Raw genomic sequence first — 26,326 nt, 5'->3', positions numbered from 1 at the left:
GCGGGGCCGCCGCGATGGGCCCGGCCCCGGGGGCTCGGGCCCGGCCCCGGGCCTCGGGCCGCTGGCGGGCGGTACTCCCGCGGCGGCACCCTGCGTTATTTGCTTTCTCACCTGCGGCGCAGGCAGGTTTTCACTTCTCAGATGCTGGCAGAGCCCGCCTGCTTGGGGAGAGCAGCTTGTCTGCGTACATTCGACCGCCTTGTCAGCCTCTGGGGCTAACGCTGCCTATGCTGTAAACAAACAAACAAACAAATAAATAAATGCAATAGTGCAGGGAATATGAAAGAGCCCCTTTCTTCCCCTGCATTCCTGGAGCCCACCTGCTCCTGGGCAGCAGAGTGGGCTGCTGGAGCCCGCCAGCCCTGCCAGGGGCTGCGAACACCTATCCAAAACCTCACCAAGCCGCCTCCTTGGGAGCAGCAGCAGCAGTTGGGACATTGCCAACAGAAGGTTTCCCCACGGCAAAGCTGCAAGTGCCATGTACCCCACAGAGCTGTGTTTTTGTCAAATGTCTCTATAGGCTTTTCTGTAAAGACTTACCACACTGTCTCAAGTCTGCCCATACTGAAGTGCAGTTTGTCTCACCTAAAGAGTTGCATGACACTTGAGGGCCTCATCTTTAAAGACCTATTCAGTGTTTTACACAATCAGGCAGGCATTTATATCACCTACCCCAAGTCCCAGTCATCATTTACCTCTTCTGTGGCAGGGAAAGAATCCTGCAAGCTCATAAAACTGGAACACAATCTTAGCCACAAAATCTCTCAGACCTGTATGTCCCTCTGGATGAATTCCTTGGGGACATCCTGTATTCCAGGTGCCTTTCAGTCTGATCAAGCCGGTTTTGGTAGCTCTGCAAAGCAGGGAGCCACCAGCTGATTATAGTGGAAGCAAATAAGGCAAGAACAATCCCAGGCCATTCTGGGCTGTAAGGTCTATACAAATCCTGGAAGTCCTGGTGAATGCTAACTGGCAGCAAGCACCAATTACTGAGTAATGGGCTCTCCACATGCTCCTTTACTTAATAAGCAGACACAGCCTGCACTCGCTTTTGGAGCTCAGTTGTCTCTGGTTGTAGCACCAAGTGAATGCTTTAGAGAGGGCCAATCTCACAGTGACTAAAGCTCAGATCGTTATAGCAAAGTCTCAACCAAAAGAAATTGCCATGCTCTTCCCAATTGGAGCAGATGAAATAAAGGCCCTTGGACACAGTTCCTACGTAGGAGCCTGCCAGAGCCTAAAAATTGCAACATGCTGTGACTCTAAAACAAATGTGTCATGGAGAGATACCCAGGCTAATTCTGAGGGAGTTAAATTTGCCTGGACAAAACTCTTCATTAGCACAGTGTTATTTCAACCACTGCCCCAGCCACTTGTGTTCCCTTTGCCCATGCCACTGCACAGAGTACACTTGCTATTGTGAGCTGTGGATGGCAGTTATAGGGGTCCCTCTGGGCAAAGCAATGACATTCAGTCCTGAAAAAAATTGTGCTTTCTTTCCTCCTTTGCTTCCTATGAAATCTCAATTGACCATATTCTCATTATTCCTTTGCCTGGGCAACACTATGTAACATTTCTGCTGAATTTTGGGCACTATGGTCCTTTCACATTTTCTGTCACAGGACAGCCCAGATTTTAGCTAGATGGAGATGCAAACCAGGTTTCACTGAATGCTCAAGCACCACATTTTCTCCCTAGATCTTCAAAGGAATATGCTGAAGAGAAGATCTCTGTGAAATCATGGTGCAAAAAGAAGTTACTGCCAAATAATCCCAAAGCATCTGAGATCATTTCCACAAAGAAAGCAGCAGGGACTCCTAAAACACAGTTTGTATACATCCTTATTAGGAAGGTGACACCATTACTATCACAGCTAACACTATGAAAGGCTGCTGAAATGTTCAAAGGAGCTTTGGTAGGTTTATTTTTCTCTTTGGGAAACAAAAGTTATCACTAAAGGTCTTATAAAAGGTAGGAAACTTTGACAACCTTGAATCTGTGCAGGAGGCAATTACATGCAAAAGGTTGCCCCCAGTTTATATCCCTTAGCTGTTTTACATTTTTGACACTGAAAGGAGGGTGTTTGTAGTCAAGTAGTTAGCATCATGTTTTTGTTATAATGAAACCAGCTGCATAATTGTAATGCCATGTCTGAGACTTTTTTACATGTAAGCAAGTCAGTGGATTCAGAAGCATGGTTTTGCAGCAGCCACGATTTTCACCTCATGTATTATGGACTATCTGACAGTATTATAGAAAAGGAGCCATCTCTGTGTGTGCCAGAAGTGAGAAACCAGCCACTGCACTGAAGCCCAGCTGAAGTTTTAGGTGTCCCAAAAGACACATTAAATTCCAACGCCACAGATTTATTACTATACATTTAATTGATGTGGCCATTTTTATCTGAAATTAGTTTCATCCTAATTTTGTATATAATGTGCAACACAGTGAGGTAATCATGACTGTCCCATACACATATTTTAGTTCTATGCCATAACATCCTGTTAAGTAGTTACCAGGATGGACTTTTCTTTGCTTTTAATTCTGAAGTGCATACAGGAGGTGGAAATAGAACCACTGACTGCACTAGTTCATTGTGTGAGCCAGGCAGCCAATACAGATGTGGAACTCCATATTCATGCCTCAGCATGGGTATCTCTTCTGTATCACACCTGCAGGCATTTATATGATCACACACTGAAATAAATGCAGCATGTGTGGGTGTGTAGAGCTGCACCTGTACATATAATGAGACATTCAAACAAATACACTAAGTTTTGTTGGAATCCTACTTGACAACATTCTTGTCCATTTTGTCCTGCATGTTCTGTGTTCTGTAGCCTTATCCTTGATGCTGCTGAATCTTTTTCTAGTCTGGACTGTCCTGTCCTGTCCTAAATACCCACCTGCCTCTCTCATCCCAGGGGAAAAAAACCCCTACTTTGTCACTTGCTCACCATTTTCATTCTAAAGACTAAATTCTGTGAACCCTCTGCCCACCCAACTTCTGCTAAGCTTGAAGTAGTTGGAAATTATACAGAAGGCAATTCCCACGCCCATTGGGTCGGCTTATTTGCCTGCTTCATAAAGATCACGTGGGCTTTTCCTATAGGAGAGCTACTGACTGGCAAGTCCTGCTCTGGCACAGAAATATTACATATCCTGGGATTGGTTTTGAGATCCCTCTTGTGTCCTTTTTGAAAGGACACAAACCCAAAACTTCATGGGCTTTGTGCAGTGTTGAGCCTAGTATTTAGTATAGTAAAAATATTATTACATCAAAGAACACAAGGAACACAGACATCGTTCTCCCCATTTTTCAGAGGAGGAAACTGAGCCAAGGTATCCAAGTAAATTGCCCAAGAAAGCATCAATTAGGCTAAATTTTGGAACATCCCTTCTTACATGGATTTTCAAGCTGTGAAGTAATTTAAAGCTCCTTAAGACTGAACATGTGCCTGCCAGAAAGGTTAGACATCACATCATTGATGGTAACTTAGACTGCAAGAGAAACTCTAGGAAAATGAAACCATTATTGCTATGTGAAAGTTCTGAAGCCACTGGATGGAGACTTAGAAATGTTTGGACATTATGTTGTGGTCCCACTCCACCATCAAGACCTGAAGACTGCATGTCTGTATATATTTTAAGGAAACAGGAATATTAAGAAATATAAGTTGCTCCTTAAAACTTCACAGGCAGATTCAGCATTTCCCAATGGCAAGTGTAGGAGAAAGTGCTACTTAGTCTTCAGGCCAAAGGACTGTGAGTAGAGGAACAAATTCCCCTCTGATTTTTTTTTTTTTTTTTTTGCTTCATAACTGGCTCAATCAATCAATCAATCATTCCATGTCTTAGTTAACATATCTATATCACAGATAACATCTCCAGGTATTTCCTTTTTCCAAAGGGGAGGGCCCCTCTTTGCCCGGTCACAGATTCTATTTTCCCTTCCCTTCTGACAGATGCTTTGGTGAAAGAGATTTGTTTTATGACATTTACTGCATTTGTTGTGCTGACATCACAGAGCCAACGAGAACAAGTATTTATACTTCTATTATGCCTTCATTGAACTGAACAAGGTGTTCAACAGGACATTTTAATTATAATCCCACTTCTAACAGCATGAGTAAAGGTGTTTAAAAAACACAATCAAGCATGAAATAGAACAGTAAACATGCCATTTCAATTACAAAATTATGTATAAGCACATCCTTGCACAGCATAACATTTGAAGACTGCAAGAGATGCTAAAATCCTCACTGAAACCCTGGGAGGTATTGTACACAGGATTGAAGGAGCCAAAATACTCCTTCCTCACACTCTGTAAATTCACACTGCATATTTGATTCCAGAGAGAAATTAATAAAGCCCCAAACTGGCAATTTTTGGTAGAGATTTCCATAGAGAAAAAGTAGCCTTGAGCCTTTCTTTCCTATTGCACTGTCATGTCAGACACCTGTTCTGTTTGCAGAGCTCTTTTTCACTTCCCAGCCCAACAGTGCAAGAATTTCAAAGCAAATGTCCTGTCATTTCCTTGCACTGCTATCTAGCCCACCTAGCTGTACCAGTAAAATGCTCTCCAGCAGGAATGTAACAGAGGAAATACTATTTCATGTTTATAGCTTTGTGTGACCCACCAGAAACTTCTGGACATCTGTGCCCCTCTGAGCACAGGAGGAGGCTGAGCTGCCGTGCAAAGCACTGTAAATCCCCCAGGCTGCCACCGATGTACCGTGACTTCACCTAGTCCCTGGTCCAGGAAACTGATGCAATACATTGTTTTACAGTGGATCTTCAGGGAACTTTGTTTCCAAAGCTGCACCCTGGAAACAGCTGGGAAGCTGCCTTCTGGTTGCACAGACACTCACTCCAGGAGCTTCTAGTTAGTATATATGATGTTCAGTTTGGCAAATTCCACCCTCTCTCTCCCTTCAAGTGAATCAACACACACTGCTTAGAATAATCCAACCAGACTGTCACAGACTGACAGCTGTGACAGGCTGCTGTAACTCGGATATTTTCAGCATTCTAAACAAAAGAGGATGTTGATGCTTCCAATGGTTAGGGCAGGGGACAGGACAGGGAGGCGAACTCTGTCCAGTGTCTTGGGGTGACTGAGACACTGTGAGGAGACAAGCATGCAGAAAAAGGGCTGCTGAGGTGGGAAGATAAAGGGTAGGGGCAGATTTGCCAGCATTCTGCAGCCAGATGAGGTTGTGGACACTGCTAGGTGTGACTTTCCCCTGTCCTTTAGGTAAACTGCTCTCTCCAAAGCAGCAGAACAATGCCCTCCTGTTTCTCCACACAGCCCCAGAGAGGAGAAAATTGGAACAACTTGCATTTCTGCCATGCAGATTAGACTTAAACCAATGCTGTATGCATTAAGCTCACAAAGACATCTGGAAATCATAATGTGAAATCTGGTGCTATCTCATGATCTGGAGAATTATCTTCTCCACAAACTGTACTGTTCTGTTTAATATACTATGTGATTGTCCATGTTATAGACTTGTCTAGAAAATTTGACCTGAAAATTACTCCATTATTGTAATTTGAAATTACTAACTTTCTCAAAAATTTTATGGTCATTTAAAGGACCCTGTAACTGCAGTCAATAATTAGGTAATGTATGTAAGTATCAATATTTAATAAGCTGCCAAATATGTATGTAAAAGCATTTAATTTACAAGCAATTGTATGGGCATCCTTAGGTATTTAATAGCACAGACAGCATTAAAAGTTTGACTGTCATCCCTTTTTTGAAATACAATTTGTTATTCTTTCACTAGCCTTTCAGAACTGAAGGAAAAACTCAGTGTATTTTTTCCATTTCTGGAAGAAGCCGTCTTTCTTAAAATGCCAGAGCACCTCATTAGTGGAAGCCACGGTTAGCTTGTAGATAGCTGGCAGAGGTGTTTTGTTGTGCTTGTTTCCACTTCATTTTTCTCCGCTATTATGAGTAACTAGAAGTAAAAGCACAGTTTTCATTGCCTTTAATGGGAGCAGAATCTGCTTTTACTTCATGGCTATTTTCCATTCCTCTTCTGGCACTCCACAGAAATGCATGTGAGGTGAGATGCAGTAGAGAGGTGACTTGGCGGTGAGGGTTCCAAAAGCCAACACTAAATGCAGATAACATATTTTTTACCAGTATTGCACATCTACAGGCCCTATATGGAGAAATCATTAACTAGGATTTAAATTTTGGAAATTGGGGAAATATGGAGGAATTTAAAATTAAAGGCTCACATTTAACATCTCTCTCCTTAAAGCAAGTTAGCAAATGAGGCAAAGCTCTGAAGTTCATTAATACTAGAAGAAATAAACATGAGTCCTACCTGATTCCTGAAGCTTCCCCTTGAATGTACCATTTTTGTTAGAGGGCTGTTGTGCTGCTAATTCTCTCTTTCAGAACGGGTGGACACTGTTCAGGGCCTCCCCAGCTTCTGGATAAATCGAGTTTCAACATCTACAACTGAATGAACACATAAGAAGGTTTTAAATAATTTTCTCACCACCAGATATAACTCAGGGCATAATTATAAATTGGGATCATAACTAGTTTGTCCTGAATAGTTATGAGAGGTAACGATGCATGGGAAGGAAAACATCTCATTGATGAAGAGAACCTTATTGTCAGGGTCAATTTTAGAAAGCCATATGTTTTATCTATACATTCAACACAGAAACAAGCATAAAGCTTGGCATTTGAAAGGTCAGATTTTAAATTGAAGCCATTGTTCAAACATCTTCCCTTGCAATGAGAAGCAGAAACAGCTTAGGCAAAGCAGTCTAAGTCTGCCCTTTCTGACTCTCTTGTGCATGAGGGAACTGGATTCAAGAGCAATCTCAGGGCTGGTCTATATGTGCCTGCCTCCAGTAGATATTTGTTTCTCCTCCCCAGTGACAGGCATGCCCAAAGGATGAAACCTGTGCAGGATGAGTTCCTGACTGTTGCTGCTGGGCATTGCTGAGGCCCAGAGCCTGGACCATGGTTACAGGTACTGCTGCGGGGCTGGGCACCCCGAGCACCAGCCAAGGCCACAGGTGGGGACAGGGCCTAGAGGGGTGACATTGGCTCATCAGCAAGCCCAAGGGGTGTCAAGACCTTGCAGGCACAAAGGCAGAGGGGAGTGGAAAGGAATTAGCTGAGAGATGATACAACTGCTCTACAGAGCACAGCCACAACGGGAGCTGTAATCACAGAGGAAACAGAGAGTCTGTCTGAAACACTATTTCTGCTTTTTTTGGTGTAAATATAGGAACTATGACTTCATGTCTCGCACTTTGAGAGATGTACTCTTGGGCTTGTTTTATTCCATATCAGAGCTCTAAGAAGTCCAAAACATGTCTCTCTATTTCAGTTCTGGCTGGGGGTTAATCTCTAGAAACAAGTAATGTAACATTTCCATCTATCTTTTCTACTCTTTTGGCAGTTTTAATTATACTAATATGCTATGACAATTTAAACAAGACACATCTCAGCTTCTGGTCTGCTCTGTAATGGTTCAGCTGCTACATGTGCTCCAGCATATTTTGCTCAGACAGGCTGCTGCTGGAGGCATGGGGGAGGCAGAATTGTGCCCTTCTGTCATGAGAGGTTTCATTGCACTGATCATTGTATGTTTGACAGATTCTTTGTCAATGTCAAGTGTCTTTTGTGGTTAAGCCCAGTAAAGCTAAAACAAAAGGTCTCCTAGATATTAGATATATAGTGACATTACTGAATTCACTTGGAGGCAGTAATTTTTTGTCAGCCTATGAAAAGAAAAATGAAGCTAATGGCAAAACAAAAGGAAGATGCTGGCATGCCTTTTTAGCTATTTTTGTTTATGTCAGACATTGTGATTGACATCTGGCCCAGAACACCCCTTCAACCATTGAGCCTGGTGTCATGAAATAGGACAAAGAGAAATTGCCAGCCAAGAAACACCACTGGCTCAGAAAGCACTGCTTTTTGTTTATTTTCATTTTCATTTTCAGTAATCAGTATTGTTACACAAAAGTAGTTCACTCACATGCACTCCCCAATTACTACTTGGACTTTTAAGTTTCCTTCATCTTTGCTTTTTTCCTGCTTGCTTGAATGGCAACAGAATGCTGGTTTGGTTGGATGACAGTCTGTCATAACAGTGATGTTTGAGGTTAGTGAAAACTGACGTGAAAAATACAATCCACTGGCCTTTAACCGAAATAGCAGCTCTGGTTTTTGTGGAGTTGGCAGGCAGCGTTTTTAAACCCCTTTCACAGTGAAGGCAGTTACAACGTGTTTTTCTCTGTATCAAGCAGTTCCATCATGAAGTACATTATCTACCTCTGTTGTCATATCAGGATATTGCCTTTGAAGAGCAGTCTGCTGTTTCTTATATGAGCACTGCTCTTTTGACGTGTCCTAAAAGGGTTAAGGTAACTTTATGTCCATTCTCCCGGGCCAGGACAAATACAAAGCTCTAAAATTTGTTTAAGAATTATTTTAGGGAAATACCAGAGAGCAGAATAGGTTGTGCAGACACAACACCAAGGAGTCTTTGTCACCATTTCTTTACAAGTGCTGTAAATTTCTGAGACCCAGTCAAAATTATGTATTGGCAGGAGGAAATTATTCCTTAAATTTCTAACTTGGTTTTGAAAGTATGATACTGAACATAATAGCAAAATAAGACTTTTCGCAAGATGACAGCAAGACAGTCCACTTCCCTCCATACACTTATATGCTGAAATTGTATCATAATATTTACCCTAATAAAAAACTGCCTTAATCACTTAAAAAAAAGTCTGTGGAGGTTGGCCCTTGAGTGCATCACATGTGCCAAAGTTAAACATTCTTGCACCATCTTAAAAGGGTGCCCTTCAGGAACACTTCAGGGGTGTATTCTCCTGTAGAAGCAGACACTTAACTCCCCTCAGCATTAACAGCAGACATGCTTACACTTTGAGTGGAGAATTTCTCTCTGTCTCTTTGCACAGTGCTCTAAGAAGAACTTTGAAGAAATTGAGAAAAACAGAGAGCACAGTATATTAATTTTAAGGAGATGAAAGCAGTACATGTCATTCCTAAATTTCATGGAAAATGCACCGTTAGTAACAAAGATGAGTAGAAAATTTCAAAATCATTCTGAGCAGCATTAAAATCAGTCTTCCCTGATTTTCTGTTTTCCCCTTCTTTTCAAAGCACATACATTAAACTCATTTTATGCTTATAATGTATATAATGATTCTAGACAACATAAGAAGGACACTGGGATTCTTCCTATTTCAACGTATAAAGTGGCAAGCCAATTTATGCAGCTTAAACCATTGCTAAAGAAGATGTATCAAAAATTGCCTGTGATCATTACAAATAACAGCCTGAAATGTTCACAAGAAGCTGTTTGCTTATCATATTTTCATTAAAACATCTTTTCACCTGATTTTCTTTTCCCATGCCTGTAACCTGCATTGTAATCAGTCTTATTAACTGAGAACATAAATATGATTTATTATGGTCTGATAATGGAAGCTACATGGACCAAGAGAAGGGATATATTGTCCTTTGATAAAATGGCTCTTTTCTCTCAAATAGAGCTCTATCATGAGAGCATGCAGAATGTAGTGAGTGATTATTTCCTGAGGGTGAATGATGGCAGAACCCTACAGAAAATCTTCTTGTTGGCCATGACAGCCTCTGAGTGTCCCCAAATCTCACTGAGTTTGACAACCTGCAGACACTTTTGATGAACTGTATTCTTCTGTCAGAGACAGCCTGTCTGGGAGGAGAAAAGGGAACCTTTATCGTCTGATCTGCTATTATTGTCTTGATCTTTTATAAGCAATCTCTAATGCACATGAATATAATATCCTTTCACAGAAGTGCCAAACATAATAGAAATGTAGTTAAAGGACCCTTTTCCCGGTTATGTAAATGTCCTAATACCATAATTAGAAAAGATGGGTTGTGAATGATAGCAGCAAGGAAAGGGTAATCAAAATGTTTTAACATTATCTTTCTGTTTTAAAGACCAAAATCTGTGATAAATAGCATTTATGGTAGATATGAGGAACCAGCTTGTGCTGAAGCTTTTACCTAAAAAGAAAATAGTTTTGAGTGTAAAACTGTTATATTTTCACAAAACACGTAAATGGCAGCTGGTCTTAAGCCAGGAATGATTACTGGCAGATATGACTTAAAGAAAATGAGTATTCCACTCAAAATCCCTCCATGGCTGTTACAGAAAGAAAAAAGCGTTATTATTATGTAGTGTATTTGAACAAAGGGGTGTTCAAGACTAACTAAGTTTGCCAACAAATCTCTCTTTTATCTACATCCAGAAGAACAAGCATACCCAAATCTTTTTCAATTAACAGCTGTACACATTAGCAAAACACCCGTCTTTCTCAGCTCAAGCAGTCTGGCTTATTTATCAGAAAAAATGAACTCTTTTGGGGGGAAGGTTTCCAAGTTCCCCAGCAAAAGCAAGATACTTGATTTTTCATTAACCTTTTGACATCTGGAGCCGGGATGTCCCAATATTAACTACTAATGGTCTTCTGCGTTACCAGTTGGTGTTGAGAGAAGTCCCAATTGTCAGAGTCAAAAGGTTAATCAGCAATTTCACACCGGTGATGTGGTCAGAGTTCGCATGTTACTGCCTAAACAGGAGGAAGAAGAAAATTAAGTCATTAACAGAAAACTTCATCCCAACATTATTAAATCCCTCTTGTATTTGTTTTTTGCTAGAAAATATTTTATGATAAATATTCTGACTTTTTAGAGGATTTTACAAACCTTTGCTGGGAAGTCCAAGTCCAAATATGTGACCAACTTCTTTGGTTTATTCTACTTTTCAAAAGAGAAAAAAGTAAAATTTTACTTGCTCACCAAGTGCTCAGTCCAGACCATTGTGAAATAAAAGTTTTGTGTCTGTAACCCATGGACATTTTGGTAAGCCTCTCCAAATGGCCTAATTCAGCCTGAGAGTTGTGTCTTCTCTGCTTGAAGTGAAGACATCTGAGTGTCCATTCATACAGGGTGAATTTCATAGTGCAGATGCTGTAACAGAGATAAAGAACACTGCAGAGCAAATCCCAGTGTAGACTTTTCCCTCCTACTCCTCTTTCTATTTTGATCGTAAAAAATAAGTCAACAGCAGCATTCCCTTAACAAATAAGGACAGCAATATTATTTCATGAGAAAGTACCCACATAAACAGCCAGGCCAGTACCTCAGCTGGTGTCACTTTACCATAGCATACTTTAACTTGGGGCTCAAGAGTTCTTCTATACATAGAGAAAACAGATCTATTTTCTAAAACAAAATATAAAATATCACTGAAAACATTACAGCTTAGCATTTGCTAACAATAACAGTGTTCACACCAAATTACTTCTTATTTGCCCAACTATTATCTGGAACTGTTAACCATTGCTTGTCTTGCATTTAGCCCTGACCAAAACCCTTTTGCTATCACCACATTTATCAGGAGTTCTATGGTCTTGAGACATTCTATCTTTTTTCCTGCGTCCAAGACAAATAAGTAACGAATCTTGCCCACAACAACCACCTTCATCCTGGATATTTTCTGCATCAGATAGTTTCATCTCTTTTTCTGGTTCCAACAGAATCTATAGCTAAAATCTTTCCTCTCTTGATTGCCTCAGTTTAAGTGGGGAGGGGATTTTATCCTAGAATGTTCTGAAAAAATACCAGCCTTTCCAAGTGCCCTATTGCTTAGTCCACCAATTAGCTGCCCATGGAGCCTGAGTGTCCTTGTACATCATCCCAGTCCCCACCTGCATACTTGGCTGCATATGTTTAGGCAATTAGAAATTGTGAAATTAGTAAAATTAGGACAAACCTGAGTGAGCTATAATTCTGTTTACTCTCTCAAACTGGATTGTTGAAAACTTGTTGAATGCCCCAAGCCTATCTCAGGTGCCAGTGAGTGAGTCAATATCCTATCAAAGATCTCACAGCATAGCAAACAAATTCTACTTCCAGAATCTCATACACACCCTCAAATAATGAATCTAATGTCTCTAAAGTATTTTCAGGAGAAAAAAAAGCAGTTTCCTCCAATTACCAGCCTCGTACTCAGTGGCCCAGAGTGTAAAGAACACAGGGCAGATTTGTGTGGGAAGGAGTGGTCACTTTAAAGGCCTGTGCCTTCCTATACAGTATTTGTGTATATGTACTGGAGCAATCCAAGTCTCCTGCCTGCAAGGGAGGACCACTGACATTAGCATACTTGGCTTTGCTAGGTCCTGTTGGCAAGACCTAGGTCCTGTTGGCAAGAAACTCCACATGATGGGAGAATGAAAGTTTGTTTCATCTCAATGTGATGCCTCTCCAGACTTTACTTTTAAAAGCCTGTTTTGTACTTTGTTTTATAGGGTGATGGTAACTGGTGGCTTGCATAAAAATAATCACCAGTCTAGAATAATCCCAGATCACTTAAGAAGTGTGACTTTGGTTGAAATAAGAAGGAATTTTCCTTGAATGGGAGAACAGAATTATTTAGAGTTGAAGCACAGTAGCTCAATTAATAACTCTGCTCTTGGAAGAAAGACCCCAAGCTCTTTTAACTCAAGTTGTGAGGGCTTTGGGTTTGTATCTAAGCCAAATTAGGTATTTGTTGCAGAATGAGGCTGTTCAGTATGAGGAGGAAATTGCAAGTTTTGTGGCATTGGGTCCATAGGTAAGAAGAAAATGTTGTCTGCAGATCAATCAGTTCCTTTTCCTTTTATTTCCCCTCTATATTAATTTTCCTCATAGACCTGATTTCCAAATTGGTGCCTTGCTTACTCTTTGAGATCATAGAGAATTTTGGTGAGGAGGTGACCAGGTGAGAAACAGGTTTTTCATGATCACATAACTGAGGTACTGCTCCCACTCAGGCATTATGGGATGCTGAGATCATAGAAAATAGAACTGAAAGGGTTCATCCAATAGCTGGCAGCATTCTCCAGATTTTTGACTACTCTGTCATAGAAATACTCCAGTGATAGGTACTTCATCATCACTCCAGTCAATTATCCCAACAAATAACTCTCCTTTCCTAAGTGACAAATACAGTCTAACTGTTGTATCTGATGCATCTGATGGAAGAGAAACTGTGAGAGAGACGGATGGCATTTTCAGGCATTTTATGTTTTGCTCGAATTCAACTTACATGTATTTACACCTTTCACCTTGTTTCTTCATTTATTTCTGTCTGTTATCAGTCCTTCACCATTTTTTATTTTATACTTTTTCTTTACATTTTTTACTTTACAAGGTGGACTTTCTCCATACTACCTTACCATTTCTACATTAAGTCATTCCCTCTCTTTTTTGTCTTCTGAACTATGTGCTCATTACCCTTGCATTTCTTTTCTTCTTTGTGTCTTTCCAAACCCATGAAAAACAAATTCTCACATGCCAGCAGCCTCGCTACAGAGACCTATCCCTTGACATCTCCCAGAAGGCAGCTAGAACACCACATTTTATTCATTGCATCAGAACCACTTTCCTTAAACAATGAGGAATTAAACAGATGTAGTCAAATTCACGTCTAAAGGTGATGTTCTTGAGATATGACTGAAGAGCATAGCTAGCTTTGGGAAGAGCACAATATGCTCTGAACACACATATGAAGGAGCAGGCATTACACAGCCTCTGAAGAGGGAAATCAGAACTCCTGGCAGACATGGGAAACAGATGCTTGCTTCCTGCTGGCTGGTAAGGTGTTTCATGTACAAAATGAGTTACAACACAGGTCTGGACCTGCAGGTTCCAGAGCACCAAAGACACTTTGTGTCAAAATTATGCCAGATAAAGTACCATCAAAAAGAGTTAAGATGGAGCATCATCATCGGCAGAAAATTGTTTTACTTTTGTTGCCTCAAGTCAGGCCCCTTGCAATATTGTAAGGTACACGTAGTACAGAGGTCCAGTACTGTTCCTGGGGCACTGAAAGCTGCTTGGTCTGACAGATATTTGGAGATCCCAAGATAATGTCCAAAATTAAGAGCAGCTCAAGCACCAGTGTTTCTTAAAAAAAACAAAACTGTTTCCACTTATTATTTCAAATTTTGACAGAAAATTATTAAAGAGGTGACTATACTATGTTCCTGCTATGGCGAGAAGTAGTATGATAAATAAATGGGAAGACTAAGGAAACTTACTCCATGCTTACAAGAGGAAAACAAGTTTGTTTCCTTCATGTTTCATAGTGCATTGTTGCTACAATGTAATTTTTTTGAACTGCAGGGTTTTCCTACCTGCTTTGAGCAGGATGTGTGCCGGAGAGGGCTGAATGCACTGGTCTGAAGCAAGACTATTGAGGTCACCTGACAGAGGAGCAGTTTGCATTAGCACTCAAGATGCACAGCAACAAGAAGCTCAGGCTATGCCTCTCTGTGGAAGGTCCACACATAAAGCAGGGAAACTCAACTTGGACTTGGGAGGCAGAGGTTCTTTGTTCCCTGCATGATCTCAAACAACGTATTTTCTCTCTCCAAGACTCATTTCTTCCCCAAAATAGGGACTGACAGCTTCCTGTCTTCTCTCAGAGAGAGAGAGAGAGAGAAGAGCTGGTGGCTCTTCTGGCTAGTGGCTGTTTCTGATTATGGGTAGGTCTGATGACTGTGAGTCTGACTTCCAGGAGGCCTCTGGACACTTCTATATTATGATAATGAAGCCTCCTGTCTTATCCAATCAAAACAAAAAAAGAAAGTCAGATCAGAGAAAACTGTCTCAGCACAAAATGGCAGCCTCAGTGCAGCAAAGTCAGAGCCATTAGCTATTGACTACTATAGAAATACTGAAACTGCATCAGGGATTTCTTTCTTTAATTGCTATTTAGGGATTTAAATGAGATTTTTAAAAAGAGAGAAAGACAGAATGTTTAGTCTACAATCACTCTTTGCTGCCAATACAGGCTATCATATAAATTACTTAGACACTTTTAAAAATACATTATTTACTCAATAACCCATAATGGGTCCAGAGCTCCTTTTACACGCTATTATAGAAGTACATAATTGCTGAATTTTCAAATAGATATTTCTTCTAGGCAATAGTCTGTAATGGCTCCTTCAAAGCTCTTAGGCTTTTATCATATGAGGGCCTAAGTAGAAAATGTTTAGTTCACTGATCATTGACCTAATAGAGAGCAACAGCTTCTCTGGAACAACTATTGTCTGTTGGGGCAGATGATGTATGAATGACATTTTAAAAAATTCTTGGAAGTATGTGCTAGGGAAAAATTACTGTTCTGTACAAAGCAAATACTGCTGATGAGCTTCTCAGAACTCTTTTGTTTGCTTCTGCTTGGTTTAGTTTTTATTTGCTGTGTGAGCCCAAGAGCAAAAGAAAAGAGTTGGTTTTGTGTATGAAATGCAAACTCAGTCTAGGACCCATTCGGAACAATGAGAGACATTTTGACGTTCTCAGAGATCATTCAGCTCAATTAAAAGTTGTCTCAAATGAAAATGCAATGTAAGAAGCTGAAATCTGAAATTAGAGAATTAAGGGATGTTGCAATGGGACAAATCACATTTCTTAAAGTTATGCTGAACACAGTAAAACACACAGGACTATCCTGAGCTTGATCTAGAAAGGAAATAGGCAACTTGACACGTTTTCAGCACTATTGCTATGAATCTCACAATCACTGAGCTGCTGTTCTCTTCTTACATTTAGCTTTGAAGTCTCCTGCTTCTGTTTCAGACACAAAGAAAGGTTCAGGTTCCTAAAAGCTTGATGTAAGAGAACACATTTTCTCTTCCTACACACTTTGGGCTGTAAAACCCTTGGTATTACTGCCAAATAAATGTCAGCTGGATCTAAGTGCAGGACCAGAGAGGATGAATGGGAGCTGGGGACACTCAGGCAGAGATCCTCAGAGATGCTGAAGGACACCTCCAGCTGTGAGCCTGATGGGCCAGGGGAGCGGTCCTTGCTGGGTGGCACAGCTCCCTCGAGGGCTTGGGGCAATGGTGCAGCTCACCAAAGAAGGCTACTGAATAACCTGCTCAGGAGCTGGGTGTGATCTTAACGCTGTGTGCCATCAAACCACACCAACTATCCCCAGCACAGCACTGTTTTGTATGTGATCTGACATCAGAAGCACTCCCATGCTTTTTATTGTTGGATTTCTCCAGCCTGGTAAGGCTGCCTGGGACTCCTAGTATTCTGGCATGATTAACACTAAAAAATACAGTTGCTGGCAATTCTAATAGTTCCTTCTGTTTGATGCATCTGATCGAAGAGAAACTGAAATTACAAACCAATATGCACCCAGGCTGCACCAGTTAGCCTCATCATGCAAATGAGGCACACTTGCAGGTGAACTTATTAGAGATCAAATAGTTTTAGGCACTGCAGATAATGAAGGCAGAGCGCTTATGTTGCAACAGTCAGAGCTGGAATTTAATCATGTTGTTGATACCTACTGCAGCAGTGAATAAACACAGAAACAGCCACAAAAATAAAACTCCTAGAATGGAAGGATGGTATAAACCGGACAAATAATAAGAATAAAAACCACCCAAACCAAGGAGCACAGTGGTTTTCAAGAAGGAAAAATCTTGCTCATTAGATCTGGAAAGACTCTGAGCCCTGCTTTTTTCAGCTAAGCAGCTGGGTAAGTGAGGGTTGCAAGGAGAAGCTGATGGGGTGTCACTGTCTGTTTCAAGAGGGAAATGGCTCCTACCTTTAGAGATGGCCCTACAAGGAGAAAGGGGAATGCCAAGCAGCACAATGCTTGAAATCAATGAGAGGGAGAAACATAGCCCACACTGGGAAGCAGCATCTACTAGGAAAGAATTAAGAATGAAAGAGAGAAACAGCTTCCTGGGGTGGACTTTATAACAGAGGTTACACAACTGACCGGCTGGATTAGCAATTTGGGAGACATTAAGAATAAATGCATTTTTCAGAGGTATTAGCCCCTTCTGTCTCAATAACCCCTCAGATGCTCTTACCATCCTTTATGCAAACATCTGGAGAGACCCTGAGAAGGCTCACAAAGGTTTGCTCATTTTAAGAAGCAAAGATGCGACCCAGCAGGTGAAACCTGCAAATGGGAAACATTTGAATTCTTTTTGGCAGACAGAAATGGATAAAAATACAGCTTGGCATTTCTTCTAATACCATTTGGTAGTAGAAGAGCTCCAGAGATGTCAACAGAAAGCCCTAGAGGTTAGAGGGAATGACGTAACCATATGTGACATAATGCTTGTTGTAGAGATTTCCTGGAACTGATTAGTGCCATTCATGGTAACAGCAGCCAGCTAGAGTGTGAGGACTGGGTGAAGGCCCAGGCAGCATTCAGGCATTGGATATTTTTCATTCTCTTTTAATGCAATGTCTGGTCTCTCTTGTTTCAGATGCATAATAGAATAACTATGTAATATTCCCATGCAGCTTTGTCTGGGAAGACTTGGAAGCAGCACACTTACCAACAATGTGCAGTTATTCCCACGCAAAGGGCCACAGAGAGAGAACTGTAGAGGTGGAAGGAATACGAATACTCTGAGCTCCTCCTTCATCTAGAATGTCCTCCCTTCCATTCCTCTCTTATTCCCAGAAATATAAGGTGCAGTCAGGTCATCCTCATCAGGATATTGTTTTATCCCTAGTCTATATAGAAATGCTATGAAGTGCCATCTATATTTAACAGGAGGCCTCTGATCTGTGTGAGTGGGTGGAAACCGATAGTGAGTGACATGGATGCTGACAATGGCACACAAACTACACCATACTCTTAAAACTTTTAATTGCATTTTAAAGTAGTGTAACAAGGCAATGTTTAATGAGTACTTTGTTAAAGAAATTCTGACTTTATAGCTAATTAAAGAGAAGGGAGGGTTACTGCACTAGGGCAAGAAATCCAGGCTGCTGAATGTCTATACTGTAGCAACATGTAATTCAGATTCAATTGGCAGCTTTGCAAATCTCCAGCCAGCCAGAATGAATGATTACTTTTTTTTTTTTTTGATGGGCAAATAAATTATTATTATCATAATGATTATGTTAATAGGAAAAAAGTAAAGGATAGGCAAGTACTTTTTTTTGCCAGGGCTGGTAAATTCTTATGACACTTTTTGCAAAGCTGTCATATGGCTGGCTTAGATGAAACTGGAAGGCTTTATGTGGGTAACATTTAACTTTAAACATTCTTCATGGAAACTTACATGGCACATAATTTACATATTCAATACCAGTGACAATTTACTTCTCCCATCTGAGCAGGGCTTTCAACTATGCCACTTGAACTAAATTAATAAACAGTAATTAGAGAATGTTGTGCGAGCGAGCTGTTGATGTTGAGAAGATTCTAATCAACACCTTCTTTTAAGGGCCAATTAAAGCTGAATGTATGCAATATAAACATCTTCTTGTATTTAGACATGAACTGGTGAACAAGGTAAAAAATAAAAATCAGAACAATTACAGCAGGTTAGAGATGATCCAATGGAAAGATGAAGCTTCATTAATAGTGAAAACAGCAGTAATTTCTGAAAACCAATGGCCACCTTCCTTGGAGAAGCACTGACAACTTGTGCAAGTTAAATTCTTACCAGAGTAAACCTCACCACTTTCGCTGTCAGGCTTTTCTCTGAAAGCAGCTCTGTAGCTGCCTCCAATTTCTACTGCAGTATTCCCCTGTCTGTAAGACAGCCCTGCATCTGGAGTGAGTCCAAGCTGCAGTAGAAAGAAGGCCTCCCTGGGGGAGACAGTAAAGGTGAGTGTAGCCACCCCATTACTGCTACCTTATAGCAGAGAGAGGCTCTCTGGAAGGTGATCTGGGGAAGAATTTGCTCAGCACAGCCCCCAGCAGCACTGCTGGTGGGAATACAAACACAAGGATGAGCCTGAGTGAAAGGTAAAGCTGCACCACATTCTGTCTCAATTCTGTTACTGGGAAACAGGAACAGTCAGGCCAGAAGAGCTAATGCACTTGTACCTGTTACCTGTGAGTAGTCCCTCACTCCACCACAAAGATAAGGTGGTTTACTCTTGAAAGGTGAACTTAAGACAACCCTTGTTTCCAAAATTCCATAAGGACAGAGGGAAGGCCATCTTTGACTTAAACAGAGAGGATCCTTAGTGTACCAAAGGGAGCCTGCAGTAGCAACTGAGACTTGTGTATCACCACTATGAACTGTCAGTAAGTTCAAAATATGCATAACTTCATCCAAACCACAGCTCACTGCTTCCTAAAGCACATCTTTTAAAAAATTGTCTAAGCTGGTGCAATGAAGCACATGCAAAATTTGTCCTCCAAGTTAGAAGATACAACAGGCTAATAAAGGTAAGGGAAACATCTGTTCCAGTACTGCACCAGTATCATTTGGAGAAAATGACTACATCACTTACGACCATTTGGTATCCAGAAACACTACCACAGTTAACAGGATGTTGTCACCTCAGGCTCTACTGAAATCTACAGGAATTTTACTTGTTTAAGAATATAGGATTAAGCACATGATCAGTGTTTCTTCCCTTTGAAAATAAACACTTCCACTTACCATTTCTATAGGGGTGTGAGATCATTATGACAGTGTTTCATTCCACTGGCATTATCTCCTAATTAGCTATATTAAAATATATGTAAGGGGGTGAAAGTGGTGAGTGGACTTGTAAACCTGGCAGGTCTGATGTGTTCTTACAAGCTCTGCTAATCCCAAACATTGAAAATATATTAGTAAAACCAAATTAGCACTTTAAAGAACAACACAGCAAAAGCCTCATGTCTTGAACCCTGTAAGTTCAGCATGCATCAGAGGGGCTCTTACACCCAGAACAAAGCCCCAGGAGCAGGGAGAAGTGAGGAGTAGCATGCCAAATGAGAAATCAGCCCTGGGAAGGGAGCAGCACTAAAAGGCTGATAACCTCTACAGTGTGGTTAGCCCTACATTACAGAAGTATCATTACCTTAGGTGTTTGCTGTAGGACCTGGGGACTTCTGAAAAGCCAAGCACAGAGAAGTTCACCATGGATGAAAAGATACAAGTAATACCAAGAGAAAATATCTGACAAACTGTGTTCAATATCCTCTGCACTTTCTCCATATCCTGAAAGATTATTGCATTTATAGGCACAAAATCATAAAAGCTTCCTCCAAGATGCTTCATAATATATGAGCAGGTCTGGGGGGGTCTCAGTTGTGGAATGGTAAGAGTTAGGAAGGTGGGTATTCTGGTAAACTGGACTCATTTCCTCTCTCAAAAGGTAGGTTAAATTCCTAAAAACTCTTTGCAACAGAAGAAACCAGGACACATGCAGGAACAATCCCCTTGGCAACAGTAGTCTTCTAGCCAGCAGAGCCAAAAACTATTATTTGTTTCTGTTTCTGAGTTGTTTTTAAAACTCAGTTCAGTAGATGTGTTGGTGATTTTCAGGGTGTCCTGAAGGAGCAAAGTGGATGTTTGAAGAATACTGATAGTATGAGACAGGCTCTAAACAGGCATTTACTCCAATATTTGCAGATCAGTTCAATATGCAGCATGCATTATTACTTTTTTTCTGATCAGATAGAACTTCTAGGCCCAAATCTGCTTCCAATAACCATGGTCCATCAGTAACTTCACAGCAAACAAGGAGGTGCTGAGGGAAAAACTCATGTAAGCAGGAAGGGAATGAGTCTACTTTAATGTCCTCTGTAGATTTTTGTTTTCCATTGAAGGTTTTCTCTTGCCTAGCATCTCTTCATAGAATTGGGTTGGAAGGGATCTTAAACATTATCTAGTCCCAACCCCTCTGCAAGGGGCAGGGACACCTTCCATAAGAGCTGGTTGCTCAAAGACCCACCCAGCCTGGCCAACTTCAGTCCTTTTTTCGCATGTCTTCGAGGCTATTTGGTGAATAAATTAAATTAAATTCCTCACTTGCTCTTAATAGTTTTTAAATGCAAGCCAAGCCTCTTGGCTTTTTATACCTGGACATCTACATTTTTAGAAAAGCTGTTGGATAATTTCCCTCTCTTTCATAGGCTGGTGCTTTGACCTATATGCACCTTGTGCACTCCCTAAGGCTCATGCATAACTGCAATGGACGATTAGTCCAGCTAAGTCTCGAGCAATTTCAATGGCTTATGCAAGAGTAGATGGGGCACAATATGTAATTTCAGCTTTTTTTTGTAAGGCTTTTCAATCTTTCCATGAACTAAATCATTTTATCAGTTTCATTCTCTTTTTCTTTTTTTTTTTTAATTTGTCCCATTAAACTACAGAACTGGAACATATTCATGAATAGTTTCTTTCTGCTTTAACTCAAGGAGTTCCTGACATAACAAAAACTGGTAATTAACTGGCTCGAAGACTTTTACAATAGCTGCTTTAAATAAGTCCTACTATGCAGCACTTGGAGCACTGACTCCACACTGCTGATACCACTGCAATGCGCCCTGTGATACACAAGCTTTGCTACTCCACCTCAGCGACAATTCTTGGCTGTTTTCATCACTGCTCTCCTGCTCAGAAACACCAAAGTCCTCCCACATTTCTTTGCATGGAAAAGGCTACTGAGCTCCTACATGATGATTCCCTGCTCTCAATCCACTTGGCTCTGTGACACTTCCTTAAACACTACATTATCAGAGGGCCACTTGCCACCAGCACAAGGACCAAGTGGCAGGACTCCAGAGGCTGAGCACAGCCTGGCCTCCCCTCCTAGCTATTGTCACAGCTGCTCTGTGCTGTTGGCACAGATGCATTTTGGCACACTTTGGCAGTCCCTATGACCTGCTCCTGCCTCACACCTTACTTAGAGCAGGAAGGGCTCCTCCTGATAGAAGAATCGGGCTTCACTTTTTCAGGTGTCACTCAGCAGTGTGTGATTTGTAGCTGCTGTTGCATGTTGGCTCTAGGCATAGCCAGTTTTGCCCACTAATGCTTATCTCCCCTGGTTACAGCACATGCTGTCTCTGATGGAAATATTACTCTGAGGAGTATTTGGCTCCACCATACATTTAAGCTCCCTGCTAACTAGCCCAAGCCTTATTGTTTCAGTTCTTAATATTTTGCATCATTTGTAGAGCCAGCAATACATTCTGTAAATAGCATGAAAGAAAACTTTAATAGATATCTTTCCCCAATGCTGCAGACAGATTGCTTCGCGGTGGAACAATTACATGTGTTAGCTTATATTTCTTATAAAATCAAATCATGTAAGGACATCTCAGCCAGAACAAGCCATAAAGCTAGATGAGGAAAGGAAAAAAAAACCATCTCCAAATATGTACAGCTTAAGTTACAAAACTATAAGAAAATAAAGCAAAATTGAAAAGGGCAAAGGAGACAAAATGTAAACACAAATTTTTATACACTGTGTAATACAGAGTGAATGTAATTTTGACATTCTGGTACCATGGGCTGCCAATATAGTTCAGAAAAGAAAGAGATATCTCCAGAATTATGGTAATGCTGCTTTCACATCAAAGCTGGTTACAAGATCTATGTTTGTGGTTGCTCAGTCTAACTGCCTGCTTGGAAACTAAGCAAGGAGAAATAATATCCTGAATAATTGTATTTTAAGTGTCCAGAAAGATCATGAATCTTCAGAACTACCTATGGAAATGCAACCCTTTCAGTGGGAGCCCACAACCACACCCCTCAGTGCAATGAGTGCCTCATGGCAGCTGAAAGTCCCCCAAACCTACTGCACTCAGGCCTTCGGTAGGACATCAAGGAAGCAATTGTAACACATCACTAAGTTGATTTTAGGCCTTTGAAAAATCTCCTTAACACAAATAATCTATCACTGTCAGCTGAACACATGAAACTTTTGAATTAATATTATTTTTCAGAGGTCAGACATGTGACAGTAACAAAAGTCTTTTGCCAAGCCATGTATTTCAGATCTGCATCTGAATTTCCCCAGAGTCTGGTACTGTTTAAATATGAGTAACTGCCTCTGGCTCATGGCTAATGCAAAACTTCTGTCCTCTGGAGTCCTCCAAGGCTCTGCTCATGGCTTCCTTCCCCACACAGGTGTGGGGAGACACATCCACCCAGTGCCCTCTCTCACAGTATGCACTGCTTAGCAGGTCAGGCAGAATGTAGGAATGATGGCAGTCATTTTCCCTCCCATTTTGTCCCCAGCCTGAAGACTGCCAGGTGTTTTGGTGGAGCTTTAGATGGCAGCCACATGGTTTGTGAGGAGTCATGTGTCCACCAAGGGCCACAGCTGCCAGGCTGCCCTGCCACCCCCAGTGTGCCTGCTGGTCTGCCTAGCACTTGTGGGATGGTGGAGTGGAGCAAAAGCCTGTGGGAAGAGGGGTAGAAGCTGCCCACTCACACAGGTGGGCTCTTACAGAGAAAGGCAAGAGGAAGACAAGCATGGTCTCCCCTCCAGGGATTGTGTGTTTAATATTACATTGCAATTGTATGAAATACCAAACCAGCACTCTGTACAGTAACTTCTGGTGATTATACAGATCTAGGATGTTCAGAAGTATTCCAGGAAGCACAATTTCTGGAGACACATGCAGCTAAAGATGCCTAGGCTCTGCTTTTTGCTAGAAACAAGTAACATTCCTGCCCTACCACTCCAGTCCCTGTGACTCCAGCAGCCATTGTCAGTTTCAATGAGCTTTGGGACAGGTCTGGTCTGTGAGTGGTTCCACAGCCCAGTTCCCCTGATAAGGGAAGCCACAGATTTCTACAGTACAGTTTCACAACAAGCCTGCTGTCACCAAATTAACTATTTACAATACCAACTAATATTGCATAAACATTGACATTAGCTTTTCCGAAACAATAATGCTATCAATCCTCCTCTGCTGTGAACTGCTGAGAGGATTTGAGGGACACAGTCCCCCTCTCCAGACCTACCTCCAACTGTACATGGCAATTCCTGTGATTTTTTTCTCTCTGTCTCTCAGCACAGGTGGGGTCCAGGTCTTCTGTCAGTTAAATTTTATTTTCCAGCCTGCGTGCTAATTCAGAGAGTGTTTTGGTTCACTTGGCTGGCACAGAGTATTTTCACCACACCCTTGTCTCTTTAGACAAACAATGTCTTTTCTAACCGCTGGCAGAGCCAAACCTAGTGAGTAAGAAGGAACAGTAGTTAAGGCATAATAAAAAAAGCCATTCGGAAGAAATACCTACACAAAGCAAGATGAATGGGCATCAGCTACCTGGACAGTGCTGCTGCTAAACAAGGCAGGAATAAATCAGACATGTCAGGAGCACTAGGATACCTGACAAACAGGGAACGACATTTCTTGAAACCGTAGTTTTATCTCTGCTTATTTGGATCAAACACTTGTAATAGTTGTGGATTAATTTCCTTCCCATAGTCAAAACAATAAAAGCCAGGCACTATTTTATTAATTTCCAAACCAGCGTCAGATAAGCAGAATTGCATTTAAAAAAGTAAACACCCTGCCATAGAATTGGAGGATATGTAAGCGTTTGGGGTTTTTTTTCCTGTGTCTATAAAAGGGGGAGGGTTTTAACATTATGAATAGATTTCATTTTGTAAGTTGTGCTACAAAGCACTGATAAGACCACGGGAAAGCAGCAGAGATTGAGGCAGAGCAGGAAGAAATACCACCCATATTAGGAGACAGCCACTTACTTAGTGGCTCCCATTTGAATAAAGATGCCATTGTTCAGCCAGAAGAATGCACATATTCACAGGCCCTGCACAGAATAGCTCAGTGTATCTAGAACTCCAGAAGTGTCCAAATTACAGCCGCGGGGCCAAAACTGCCCTTGAGTCTTTCTGAAGAATGACCCTCTGCTTAATTAATCAGTGCTTTAACTGTGAGTGATCCCAGGACACACTTTTCTCAGGCCTTTTTCTTAGCCCTGCTTGTTCAGAACAAACCTTTAAATGTTCTCTGAGTGATTTTTGACCATTTTTTCCCCTTTCAAGATTATTATTTCCTGTTTTACTGTGAAAGCTCATTAGAAGCAAAAACTAGAATCTAGATGATCTCAGTCCAGTTTACTTGGATAGGAAATGACTGACTCGGGATGGAGAGACACTGGCTCCCTTTCAAGGCCTCCCACAAAAGTTTAAGTCCACAGACTCCCAGAATATTGCAACTGCAATTTTCTTTCCATATATTAAATGCACAGACTCCCAAAATATTGCTACTGCAATTTTCTTGCCATATAACACATAAGAATTATAGCAGGGCTGATGAGCTTGTAAGTGCCATTCTGTTAGTCATATTTGATCCTATTGCCATAACTCCAGCTGTTGTGCATGGAATCTACCAAGATCTCTTTCCCATTTACTCTACACAAGACAAGTTTGAATTTTCAGCAGTGAGTACTCCTTGCTGTCACAGGCCAGGTTGTCTGGATTCTCATAAAGCTTTTTTCTTTCCTGTCTGGAACAAAACAGAAATTTGATAGCAATGAGAAATGCATGAAGGCAATGAAAATCATTGTGCAAAATTTCTCTCCAAATGGGACTCCACCTTGTCCAACTAGTTATGATGATAAAATTCCTCCTATTCTAACTGAAGTTAAACAAGGAAAGAGAAAGGTTTTGCTTAAATGAAAACAGAAGCATCATTTTTTTAACAGTGATCTTGACTGTGAAAACCAAATTAATTTTGACCATATTTATAAACTTGTAACAAAATATACAAACTAAAAAATGTTAAGACTTTAAAAAAGTTAGCATGAATGTTTTGAAAAGCTATAGTGTTAATATAATCTGCAGCTGGGGAAGCTGGAGTCATACTGTTAGATAGGCCCTATCTCATGATATCCAATATTAAGCTAAGTAAAATGATATGACCGGATGTCCTAACTAAATTTAGTAGTCTGGTGAATTGCCACTCTACTAAATTTAGTCAGCCCATAATGGGCATTGAATATCTACAGCCCAAATGATAAAATCTGTCATGCTTTTTTAGGCTTCCAGCAAATGCACAATATACTATGTTGCACTATTAAGAAATAAGCAAATCTGCAAGGGAAAGCATGAAAAGGGGGATACCAGGACCTTAAGGAACACAGAAGGAATGAGGGTGTGTCAGTCCACATTCTCATGCTCAACATTACCCAGCAGCAGATGAGGGCCATGGGTGCTCCCCAGATATGTGACCTGAAGGAGAAGGAGAACGATGAGGCAGTAGAAGGGGAGGAGGAGGAAGAGTTTCTAGGCACCCTAATCCACCCCACTATAAAACTGCCACTCCAAATGTAACTTCGTGTTGGAGCCACGGGAAGAAGATTGGTTACAAATGGTAGTTGGGCTCTCTGAGCCTTGCTGCTCTTATAGAACATGTGCTGACTCTGATTTCATACCATTCCTTTTGCACTTTTCATTTTGGGCTCTGAAATCCTGATGGTAGACAGAGAGGTATATTTCTGCATAGATTTCAATGTATCT

At 41.0% G+C, this 26,326-nt stretch overlaps 1 long non-coding RNA gene across 1 annotated transcript; it reads right to left on the bottom strand.

Annotated features, from left to right (window-relative positions):
* Window positions 1–58: 58 nt before the first annotated feature.
* LOC132330784 (uncharacterized) lies at window positions 59–26,035 on the bottom strand. The gene is made up of 5 exons (XR_009487431.1): window positions 23,803–26,035; window positions 10,862–11,032; window positions 10,481–10,632; window positions 6,342–6,478; window positions 59–230 (listed from the first exon to the last, which is right to left on the bottom strand). It is a non-coding gene; the product is annotated as an uncharacterized LOC132330784 (long non-coding RNA).
* Window positions 26,036–26,326: the final 291 nt, after the last annotated feature.

Source organism: Haemorhous mexicanus, chromosome 9 (genome assembly GCF_027477595.1).
Source record: "Haemorhous mexicanus isolate bHaeMex1 chromosome 9, bHaeMex1.pri, whole genome shotgun sequence".
Classification (NCBI taxonomy): Eukaryota; Metazoa; Chordata; class Aves; order Passeriformes; family Fringillidae; genus Haemorhous; species Haemorhous mexicanus.
The sequence above is the reverse complement of the archived record's forward strand: the minus strand, read 5'-3'. Positions and strand labels throughout refer to the sequence as shown.